This window comes from Oryzias melastigma, linkage group LG13, assembly GCF_002922805.2.
Source record: "Oryzias melastigma strain HK-1 linkage group LG13, ASM292280v2, whole genome shotgun sequence".
NCBI classification, from domain to species: domain Eukaryota; kingdom Metazoa; phylum Chordata; class Actinopteri; order Beloniformes; family Adrianichthyidae; genus Oryzias; species Oryzias melastigma.
The window spans coordinates 1465823-1478285 of NC_050524.1; the positions used below are offsets into that span (position 1 = coordinate 1465823).

Genomic DNA, 12463 nt, shown 5'->3' on the forward strand with positions numbered 1-12463 from the left:
TGTTGGTTCTGGCGTCCGCTGATCAACCTGTGGAGATCTCCAGAACCACAAAATCCTCGGGAGGGGCTTGCCATGTCAGCGTCTCTTAGGCTTTCATCACTCTGAGTTGTTAATCCCATGGCAGGAAGTGATAAATCGGAGGTGATTTTTTTCACCATCACGATCAAAACTGAAACTTTTTTCTGGATTTTATTTCTTGTTTTCCCGTCTGCTCGTCTCACCCCTCCTTCACACATCGTCCATCTTGTTCTCATGACAACAGCGAAGATGAAACACAACAAGTGAGGATGGCGTCACAACATGGCGCCACGCTGCCAGCAGGCGCTCGCCGTTTTACAGCTCTCTGATGACGGGGTGATGATGCTCTCCGTCACGCCTTCCCTCATCTCCGTCTTCCTCCTCCTCCTCCTCCTCCTCCTCCTCTCCTCCCCCCTCTGTTATTCTACCAGTCAACATTGATTACATATTGAAGTTAATCCTCGCTAAACTGCTTCACTTAAAGCCCTCCTGCTCACACCAATCACAGCGCAGCGTGCTGCCAACGGAGAATCCACGCTGCGTCCCCATTGGCCGTGGTGGGCTGTGTGGCGCTGCACGTGCGCGGCGCCGTGTCTGAGAACCAGGAGCTGGGATGGGAGAGCGGGAAACGAGTCTGACAGTTAGCACTGAGAGCTGCATACGACACACACATGGACTCACAAACACACACATGGACTCACAAACACACACATGGACTCACAAACACATACATGGACTCACAAACACACACATGGACTCACAAACACACACATGAACTCACAAACACACACATGGACTCACAAACACACACATGGACTCACAAACTCACACATGGACTCACAAACACATACATGGACTCACAAACACATACATGGACTCACAAACTCACACATGGATTCACAAACTCACACATGGACTCACAAACACACACACCCTTGCGGCCCCTGGCTCGTACCCGATGGGCAGATCCCCTCAGAAAAAAAGTCTGAATTGTTAGTTTGCAGTAGTCACTTTGTTCCATACTTGGGGACAAGTGAACCATGTTGTATGGATCTGCTGTGGTCACTAAAACTCTGAAGCTACGTTCACAACGCCCTCAGCAGCACACCTTCAAGCGACAACGTCCAAGTAGGAGTCAATATAAACGTCTTTCAGGCTTCTGTGCTCAGAACTCTCACATTCACTCATTGCTATGCCAGTTTTTACATCCATTTTTTGGCTCGACTTACTAAACAAATGGTCTTAATAGGAATTGTAGCTTTTATTTTTTGTACTCTGACAGCTTGAATATTTGGTAACTTGAATGAATGAATGAAATGGTTTATTTCAAACAGTCAGGTAATAATACATAACATATCACTTAAGAAATCACAAGTTGATCACTTGAAAGGGAGTGGATTCAGTCGGATTCTTTCAAGAGTTTTTAAAAACTCGTCGTCAAAGGAACGGTCTTTGGTTATTAGATATTATTCATAATTTGACAGAAAAGCTCAGAATCTGATGCCTTAAAATCCAGTGTTCACTGAGATTAAGGATTTTGAGACCAACCTTGGACCTGCTGAGTCACACTGTTTTCATGAATTCTCCCCTCAGCTCTCTGGCTGAGCTTTAATTACAAAATATGTCCGATTCAGACCTTTTTAAGACATGATTGGCTGATGATGTTTTCATCATTTCACAACTGGACCAACACAAGTGAAGCACTACCTGTGATGAAGGAGAATCCAGGAGTTTGGACTTCCCCGATACATATCAGAGTGTAATCGGTTTTGTCTGTGCTGCACGAGCGAACCTGTAAGTGTGAAAACTTGAGACTTTCTCTTGAGGCCGTCTTGTGTGTCTTCCTTTTCCTCTAATATCCATAACTGTCTACTCATGCAGACATAATTTACTGTCCCCTCAAGCATTTTATCCCGCAGTTCCCTGAGCTACTGACTCAGCACCACCTACACCGTTTAATTCCAGTTATATGACCAACATTATTTGATATCCCCATTTTACAGTTCTGAATTCAGTTGCAAAGACCTCTTTACTGCTGGTGCACAGCTCCACTCATCATCTCTGTTAGCGTCCTTAAAGCTATTTCCATTCTCATTTATGGTACCACGTCATCCCACAGCAGGGTAGTTGGTGGTTGTTTTCATCTCCAGGGTCACCCCATGATGACCTCTGACTTAATGTAACACACTCATTCTCCACACATTTCCAACAGCGTCTCCATGAGGGCAGGTCCTTGAAGAAGGTCAGATCGATGCTTGTTGATTCAAGCCTTGTGGGGTAAATTTACGCTTCTGCCCCGGGGAACTAGATATTATCTGCTGCCAAGCAGAACAAATGGGTTCAAGAAGACATCCACTTCGTAGCTACAAACCTCCTGAATGATTATCTTGTTGTTGCTGATTTGTTGTTTGGTTGACGGGTAATTATCACCGTTGGCTGTGAATCAGATTGCCGTTAAAGAAAACCTTGAACCCAGTCTTATCAACCGAACAGTCTTCCCTGGGATGAACTTTTCTGGAAATGTCGCTTCAGTGTTTCGTCATGAACCAATAGAGCTAACAATCAATCAACTGATCCGGCTCCAGAACATTCATCCCTCCATTTTCTAAAACTGCTGAATCCCCTCTGGGATCCTATGGTTGCTGGAGCCTATCCCACTCAGGAGAAGGTGGGGAACACTCTGGACAGTTTGATAGTCCATCACAGATCGCTCCAGAACAAGAACCCCGGTACAAAATGTGGAATTGGACCAAAGGATTTTACTAGAGTTGGGACAAAATATCAGTATGGCGAAGTACTGCAATCTTTAAACTCACGAAGCGCTTTTCTTCCCGGTGGGTGTGCTCTGAAGCACAGAAGTTTACATTAAAATGTAAGTATTAATTTTTTGTTTTGGCATAACCTTTTTAAGGTTATAAAACCAATGTTGTTATGTATTCCAAGCACTAGCAGCTCTGCGCTAACTTAGCTCTGACCAACGACTATTGATGATGTCATCGAGTGGTAGTAATGTCCGAGTTCGAAGACACTGTTTTTCCATATCTTTCCATTTAGAGGGTTAAATATAGGAGTAGGCAGAAGCTGAAGGGGTCAGGGAAGAACTTATATTTGATCAGCATGTCCTGGTTCTTTCCCTGGGCCGCCGCCCAGTGGGACATGCCTGTAACACCTCCCAGAGGAGGCGTCCAGGAGGCATCCGGATCAGATGCCCGATCCACCTCAACTGGCTCCTCTGGATGCGGAGGAGAAGCGGCTCTACTCCGAGCTATCTACGGTTGACCGAGCTTCTTCCCCTATCTCTAAGGGAGGGCCCAGCCACCCTCCAGAGAAAACTAATTTCAGCCGCTTGTAGTTGGGATCTCGTTCTTTCAGTCATGACCCAGAGCTCATGACCATAGGGGAGTACTGGAACGAAGATCGACCGGTAAATCGAGAGCTTTGCTTTCTGGCTCAGCTCTCTCCACCACAACGGACCGGTGCAGCGACCGTAAGATGGCGGACACCGCTCCAATCCGCCTGTTGATCTCACGCTCCGATCTTCCCTCACTCATGAACAAGACCCCAAGATTTTTAAACTCATCCACCTGAGGCAGGAGCACTCCACCCATGGGGAGAATCTAAACTACCTTTCTCCGGTCGAGAACCATGGCCTCAAACTTAGCGTTAGTGCTCCAATGCATGCTGGAGGTCCTGGCTCGATGAAGCCAACAGAACAACATCATCTGCAAAGAGCAGAGATGAAATCCTGTGGTCACCAGATCCCCTCCGGCCCCTGGCTCCGCCTAGAAATTCTATCCATAAAGACTATGAACAGAACCGGTGATAAAGGACAGCCCTGCCAGAGTCCAACATGCACCAGGAACAGGTCTGACTTACTGCCGGCCATGCGAACCAAGCTCCTGCTTCGGTTGTACAGAGACCGGACAGCCCTGAGTAAGGCTCCCCGGACCCCATACTCCCAGAGCACCCTCCACAGGACACCATGGGGAACGCACTCCAAATCTACGAAACACAACTGGACCGGATGAGTGAACTCCCACGAACCCTCCAGTAGCCTGAAGAGGGTGTAGAGCTGGTCCACTGTTCCACGACTAGGACGGATACCACACTGTTGTTCTTGGATCTGAGGTTCCACTATCGCAGTGTTTCCCAACCCTGGTCCTCGGGGCACACTGTCCTGCATGTTTTCCATGTTGCCCTGCTTATGCACACCTGATTCAGCTCATCATCAGGCTCAGCAGAAGCCTGACAATGACGGTCATCAAAGGCAGGTGTGTTTGAGCAGGGTTGGATCAAAAAAACGCCGGACAGTGTGCCCTGAGGACCAGGGTTGGGAAACACTGCACTATCGGACGGACTCTCCTCCCCAGAACCCTTATAGTAACTTTCCTGCTATCCTAGGGACAGTGACTAAGGGGGTGGGGTCTTTTGGACCCTAAAGATAGCAGATTTATTTGTTTATAAAGTAGTGATATATCGTACATTACCTAGGTAATATATTGATTATATCGTGATACTATTGGTATTGTGAGCCGTGTATTGTGACTTCCATTGTATCGTGAGTTACCCTGAGATTTCCAGTCGTAGTCTTAACATCCCTGAAAAAAAAATGGAACCAAGAACTGTCATGATCTGTGCTTAAGTTTTGTTTTCCCCGTCAGTCTCACCATTTTCTGGTTAAATCATCCACAGCTGTTTTCATTTAGTTAATCACCCTCAGTGTATTTAAGTGTCTGGTTTTCAGTTTCTCATTGTCAGGTCATCTGTTCTGTTCTGCTCCTCTCTGTCACTGGCTTGTCCTCATGATTTTGTCATGTTTGAGCTTAGGTAAATCTTTGAGTTTCTGCCACCATGTCCTGTCTCCTGCATTTGGGTCCTCCACCACCATCTCTGACAAGAACTGAGGGTAAACCTGAAAAACACAAAGACTATACAGCATGCAGGATTGCTTCCGTCTGATCTTTTTTTTTTTGGTCTTTTTAAATAGCTGTCTTTTATGGCCACTAAGGGACTGATTTTGGCTTAACTTGGACTTGTTTGTTTAGCCCTCTTCGAGAAAACTTTGTTAGCTGCATTCTGCAATTTTCAGCCATCTTTGCATCATGGTTCCTGACTGAACTCACCTGATCCAGGTAATCTGTCAAACGTAAAGCTGCATGATTGGAGATGAAGTGTGTTGGATCTGAGGACCAGGGCTGGCCTGATGCAGACTCTCTGAGTGAGACCGTGCACTTTCAGAAACTTGTGACCAACAAATTTAGCTTCCCTCAAGGCAGAGCTGCACTTTAAGAGATCAAGTTCACAACTCTGTTAATCTGACCGCATCTTAAACTAAAGTAGAGCGTGTAATGGCTCCTCTGGGAGGGGTGGGGGGCAAAGAAAGGATACCAGTGACGGTTTTGATCATTTTCTCGTCATTTTAGGCTGAACTTGTGAAGTTTTATCCCATTTCCTGCTCTAAATCTGCCTGTCCCGCATGAAGGATGTTAACCAGCCGCCTCTGCTGCAACCACACACGAGGCTGATGGTCACTCTGTCCTCAAGCCAACACCCCCCCATTCATTACCCATCTGTCGTATTACCCATCTGTCTCTCTCCATCAACACCTCTCTGCAGCTCCAGTTTACCCCACAGACTGACACTTGTCGGTGTCGTCTCTTCCTCCGTCGGATCCTTGTTTTCCTGGCGCGTTCTGTCCTCCCGTTCCCTCGTCTGCATCATTTTCGAACACGCCGCTGCCACCGGAGCCTGGGGGCTCGCTCCAGACAACCTCTCTGTCTGCTGACATCCAGACGACATTGGACTGTGTGTGTGCGGCAGCGTTTGACGGGGGGGCGTGTTTGTCCTCCAGTTTTGTGTTCACCGGGGATGGATGCAAAAAAACGACCAGATGGAAAGAAAAGACAAGTCATAGAGTCAGAAATGAAATCTAGCAGCTCCCTGTGATGTGGAGAGACCTGGAAATGTTGGACAGGAAAGTGGTGTGTTGCTGGTTTTTAACATTGTGTTGATTACAGACTTACTCCATTTAGATACAACGGCGCATAGAGTGAGGCGTCCACAGCTCCACTTTGTTACCTTTTCACTGACTCAACAGCCCATTGATGTAAATATTGAATTGGTTAATTACATGGCAGCAGCTCAGTGCGGAGCAGCATGTGGTGAAAATGACCAGCTGTGATTCCAAATGAGCTTTAAATGAGAAATGAAGAGGTTTACCATAAAAAAGAAAAAACAGGGAACTGTGTAGAAGACTCTGTCTGGGTAGAAGAAATGTCTGCAACCTGTGCAGCCTTGTCCCCATATGACTCGTCTGTGCTGCCATCAAGCTCCATCTTGATGAGACTACGACTCTCCAGCGTGGTCTGGGAACACCTCAGGGTCCCCCAGAGGAGCTGGAGGAAGTGACCAGGGAGAGGGAAGTCTGGACTTCTTTGCTTAGACTGCTGCCCCGACGACCCGGTCCTAGATTAGCAGAAGAAGATACATGGATGGATAAAGACCTCAAAATGTCTTTCTGTCATGTGACCAACATCCTCACCAAACACTGACAAAGAACTGAAAATATTTGTTGGACTCAGAGATGAAAGACATTAAAACCATCTTCATAGACGGCCAACTGGAGAAAACTTCAGCCAACAAATGTGTGGTCCTTTCGTGACGAAGGTGTTTATTGGACAATGACACCACCTCCCTCCCAGAGTGGGCGGAGACAAAGAGGAGCTGGAGGAGCCAAGAATGAGGAACAAAGATGGAAGCAGAGGAACTTAAAAGGGAATCAAACCATGTTGGCATGTTTGTCAACTTTGTCTTAAGGCAGCAGCTTCCAGCATTCACACTAGCATTATCACAGGTAATGTTATATATCTAGTTCATCATTATGTTAAAATTTTACAGTTTTAAACTGTAGTGTTAATGTGTTCATTAAATGTTTATCCTGTTCGACCCGCGACGTCAGGAGTGTTTTGGATTTTGACCCCTTGTGCGACTGAGTCTGACACCCCTGCACTGCATGAATGGAGAATAACTTCCTGCGCCTGAACAAAGGTACATTTATTTGTAGTGCGCCATCTATGGGGAGACACATGGACTACAGGGGAAATAAAACATTAATGCAGGTAATCAAAATCATTTATTCCAGGTTGGTGGCCCAGATTAAATAGTTTGACGGGCCGCACTCTGTCCACCTCTGGATTGGAGGTTAAACCACCAAATGGTTCCCGTGCGCGGCTGTGTCTGCAGCTCACCACTCCCCCAGGGGAGGGGTCAAATGTGGAGAACAAATTCACACAAAAACACTGATTCTGTCTTGAGAAAAGCAGGTTTTCTTATCAGCTTTGCACCAATATGCAACACACTAAAGTGTTGCACACCACCGCCAAGCGGCTTTTCTCCGCTTCACAATCTGCTGGAATAACGTTCATTGCGTAAATGGTAGAAGAGTTACAGTAGTCAAAAAAAAGTCAACCCAGCAGCTAAAAAAGGATTGAAGGAGAAGCATTCATCATATTAGTCTGGGTGTGGCTTGAAAAGTGCTGCAGCAGTCATCTTAAATCATCTCCACAGATACGATAACGTATTTTTTAAACAACATCTGAACTGAAACCTTTGACGGTCATGAACGTTTCTGTGAGGTTTATCTTTGAGAGGTAGTAAGATAGTTTTGTAATTTTAGAAATGTTGTTTCTAAATGTGTCTCAGAATGACTTGCTGAAGACATGTTTGTTGCAGTGGAGCGTTTGAGTCACTAGGTGTCTCCACAAACTCTTCATCCTTCATCCAAATCTGCGCGTTCTCCTTCCGCTTCATTCCAGCAGAGACGCTCAGGTGCTTGAATAAAACCTGGAGGGACAGAATTCATTACAACACACACACCTCTGAGACTTTCTGCCCTAAAGTCATTTTCTCAGACACAACATGCTGCGTACCTCAGAGCTGCGTACCTCTTCAGCAGCTTCAATTTCAGCCTCACCTTATTTACTTTTCTAATCCAAACACTTTATTGATCCACTCGGCTTGTTTGAAGCACTAAATGGTAGTGAAAGGTGTGAGAAAGGTTTAAACCAAATGATTCCAACCGAGTTCCTCAGATCTTGTTTAGAAGCTCCTCCTACAAAACAACATTCTCTGTAAAATATCTGTGGTGATCAACTTTTTCCAGTGATGTTCACAGACAGCGGGGATGCTTTTTAACAAGAGCATCATTTTCTGGGTTCAGGTGATTTTTTTAGCCGCAGGAGGCCAAACGACCGACTCCAGCGTAGAAGCTGAATCTGCAGACGACACCAGGATGTTTTCCAGCTCAGAGACACAAACAGTTACAGATTTTATTCTTTAATGACGCAAAAAACTGACCTGGGAAATGTCTGACACTAATCATATTAGCAATAACAACTGCGTTGCCATGACAACAACAATTAAAACCCAGTGTGGCGCCTTCCAGTCATCATCAGAGATTAATCAGATCCCAGTTCAACCCAAGCAGACTTAATAGAGGAACCCTCCAAACATCAGTAGAACATCATGTTAGAACCAAACACAGATTATCTTTCAGGTTGTTGATGACCTTCTCTAAAAAAGAGAGACTTTTACTGCAGAAGGAAAACACTGCTTAAGGTGAATGTTTGATGTTCCTCTCCAGAAAAAGATCAGATCCCCAACAAGGTTGAGTATACGTAGGTAGAGATTATTTTTGAGATTATCACAAAAAACACATCTATTCATCCATCCATTATCCATCCATCATCCATCCATCATCCATCCATCCATCCATTCAGCCATTTATTCATCCATCCATCTTCTGAACCCACAAATTCCCTTTAGGGATACAGGGTTTCTGGAGCTACTCTCGGGTGTTTTTATCAGTCTGTTTTTGTACAAGGTTGGAGGATACAGATATCTTGAATATGCTATCGCGGCTACCATGTAGCATGTCTGAATGTTTTTCCTTACGTCTTAACAAGGTTGGAGGTTACTGTAGTCACAGTAGCTAATGTTTCTTTTAGCAGAATCAGTCATTTTTTTTTTAAACGGTTGAGAAATACAGGTGTTTTTAACATGCTAATGTCGCTAACGTTTAGCGTGTTACAATCAAGTTCTACAGTTGAACTCAGTTAAAGTCTGAGCGACGGACGGAATCATCTCTGCCTATTTTGTCCCGTTTAATGCGCCTTACAGTTCATTGCTCGAAACATATGACAAAAGTTTGAAAACAGACCAATCGTTACAGACCCTCGTTACAGAACACTCGTTACAGACCCCTCATTACAGAACACTTGTTACAGAACACTTGCTACAGAACACTCGTTACAGAACACTCGTTACAGAACACTCGTTACAGAACACTCGTTACAGAACACTCGTTACAGACCCCTCATTACAGAACACTCGTTACAGACCCTCGTTACAGACCCCTCATTACAGAACACTCGTTACAGACCCTCGTTACAGACACTCGTTACAGACCAATCGTTACAGACCACTCTTTACAGACCCCTCGTTACAGACCACTTTTTACAGACACTCGATATTGTGTTACTTTTTTCTGAAAATGCCACTGAATCACACTTTCTGAATTTTTTTTGTGCATTTTACAATGACAATGAAGTCTATTCTATTCTTTTCTATTCTATTCTATTCTTTGGTGATGTTGGTGTTCTGTTGCATAAAAACGTCAGCACACCAGCTCACAATCCTCTGAGATCTTTCCATTCTCAGCTGCTGGATCCACCAACAGCCCATTTTCTGCGATGAACCTTCAACAGAACGTTTAGCGTGACGTTCTCCTCAGAGGTGAACCTGCCTCAGAGCTCCATCAGAGGAGCATATGCACGGAGGAGCCGGCGGTCTGCTGGTGATAGCGGGAAACGAGTCTGACTCAGCGCTCCTGCAGCTGAATTACAGCTCCAGGAGTCGGAATTCAGTAAAGTCCGCTTCACTTCACACATCTGAGGTTGGTTTTATGAAGCAGGCGAGGCGTTTATGTGCTCAGTGAACGGAGGGAAGGAACTTTGTTAGACGTTTCCTCAAATGTCCGTCTGGACGTCTGTAGATCTGGTCATGATCCTGGCTGAAGGATGTTTCATCTCCTGTTTGCTCAGACGATGGGAGGAATAGTATGGAGCTAGATTTGGGCCAATATCATTTGAATTGAAAAAGATATTGGTATTTGGCCAAAGAAAATTATGCCTGAAAATTTTTCCTATTCTAAAAGAAACGTCATTATTTTCAGCTTCAAATGGTCTTTTCTTTTTTAGAATTCAGATCTTTTTCTCACTTTCAACTCTTTTTTTTTCGTCTTTGAATGTTAATGTTCCAAAATTGAAAAAAAAAAGATTTTGTGAAGTTTTTACATTTTGAGTTCTTTTTGGCCAAACATCAGTTTTTTTATTTGTTTTATTTAGGTTTCAAATAATTTTGGCCTAAATTTAGCTCCATAGATAAGAGCGAAGTGGAGAAAGGGGAGCGGAGGGAGAAGAGGAGGATGTCAGGCCCTCAGGTCTTCATCTTCATCGTCAGAAACGTTTGGCAGCTTTTATTCCGCTCAGCTCAGATCCAGAACTCTCTGGTTCTGGTCTGGGTTCTTCTGAGGGTCTGCTTTGACCCAAACTGAAGAACTCCGTGGAACGAGGCTCTCCGCTCTCCTGCAGATGAACTCTGGTGAGGTTCTGGTCAGTATGAATAGACAAACTTTCCTTGAACCAAAGTAGGAGGTGCATGAGCTCTTGGTGATTCCACAGAACCATCAACGTGGAGCATCATCTCCTGCTGCTCATTGGACAGCCAGTGAGGCATCAGAACCGACCCGGCTGTTCAGCCGGTTCTGGTGTTTCTGGGTCTTGTTTTAGAGTCAGAACCGGAGTTTCCATCTGCAGACGTTTCTTAGACTCAGCAGGTTGATCAGAACTCAGCCAGCTCACATTTGCAGACTGGACCTTCTCAGAACCAGGACGGGTTCTGTGACCGGATCTGTGGATTCTGGAGCGCCGAGTCATCCAACATGGCCTCCAGAGTGACGTCATGACCGTGTGGAGATGGGGGAGGAGTCAAAGGAGGACTTCATGCTTCCAAATAAAAGCTGAGAGGGGGCCTTCCCCCTCCCTCCGCCCCCCTCCTCATGATGTTACCCCATTGTTCTTCTGCTCCAGCACGCGCACACGCGCGCGCCTGACCCTAACAATGCCTGAAGGATGAATGGAGCGGAGAGTTGTGAGTTTTTGGCGCCCAGAAGGACTTTGTCAGCTTCTGTTTGTCTCGCGCTCATCCTCCTCCTCCTCCTCCTCCTCCTCCTCCTCCCCTCTGGCGCGCACGCGCGTCTTGGCGTGAGGACATGAACCCCGCGAGGGGAAAAAAAAAAAATTCTGAACCACTTCAATGACAATCGGGGAGGGGGGGGGTAGTCTTTGTTGTTGCTACTGGCAACCATAAGCGAAGGGCGTCCTGTTCGCGCGCGCGGATGCCAGTGCGCGCGCGTGCGGAACTTGCCAGCATTTTCTTTGCTGCGCGACGCGCCTCGCGCCAAATCCAGCTCACACAATTGGCTGAGAGGAAGAGGGGGAACGCACGCGCAAGAGAGAGAGAGAAAGACAGAGAGAGGGGGAACGCACGCGCAAGAGAGAGAGAGAGAGAGAGTTTGGTCTCTTTCCGTCGGACGCAGCAGGTTTATTAGCTCTCCCTCCGCGCGCCTGGAGTCGGATTTACGCAGGAAAAAGGTTTGTTTGTTTGTTTTCCTCTTTTCGTCCTCATCCTCGCAGCGCGCGCGCGAGGACGCTTTCTCCAGCTGCACCTGGAGGCTACAGGTCGCGCGAGCGTCTGGGATTGTCAGCGGAGCCACACCGAGCGCGCGCAGCCAGACCGAGCCGGTGGACCCGGTTCTGTTGCTTTGGGTGGAGGGTCTCCGGTGCGCGCGAGGGCGCACAATAGACTGGGGAAGATGTTTAGCGACGGCGCGCGCGCGTGAGCCTCTGGAGGTTTATGTTAGAGAAGCGCCGTAGTTCATTCACGCGCCCCGCGGGGTCCACGCGCTGCCCCCCACCCCCCTAAATAAAATAAAAAGCATCAAACCAGAAGAAAACGGACCAAACACGTGAGCGCTCCTGCAGCCGCGCGGCGCTCCTGCACGCACGCGCGGCTCAACGGTTAATTCTGCTCCGTCTGTGCGCGCGCGCTCAGGTCTGTTTGTGCATTTGGCGCGAGCAGCATTGAAGTTGTCTGTGCACGCGGACTGAGCATAACAACCGAAGGGAGGAGGGGGGTGATGGGGCGCGTGTGATAGCACGCGCACGTGCCCATGGACAGACAAAATCCCATCAGAGGCGCGCGCGGGTGTGTGAAATGTAAAGGAGGTCAGTCAGCGCGCGCGCGGAGGGAAGAAGAGCGGCTTCTTCCTTTTGTTTCGGTTCTTGTGACCATCTCGGTTCCGGCTGCCGCGCGCCCCGGTCCACCG

At 46.9% G+C, this 12463-nt stretch overlaps 1 protein-coding gene across 1 annotated transcript in view; it reads left to right on the forward strand.

Annotated features, from left to right (window-relative positions):
* Positions 1-11475: 11475 nt before the first annotated feature.
* The window catches only part of si:ch211-137a8.4 (neurofilament heavy polypeptide), a gene marked incomplete in the record, with an annotated part of 43109 nt that continues 42121 nt past the window's right edge, over positions 11476-12463 (forward strand). Inside the window, 1 exon segment of the mRNA XM_024277465.2 lies at positions 11476-11729.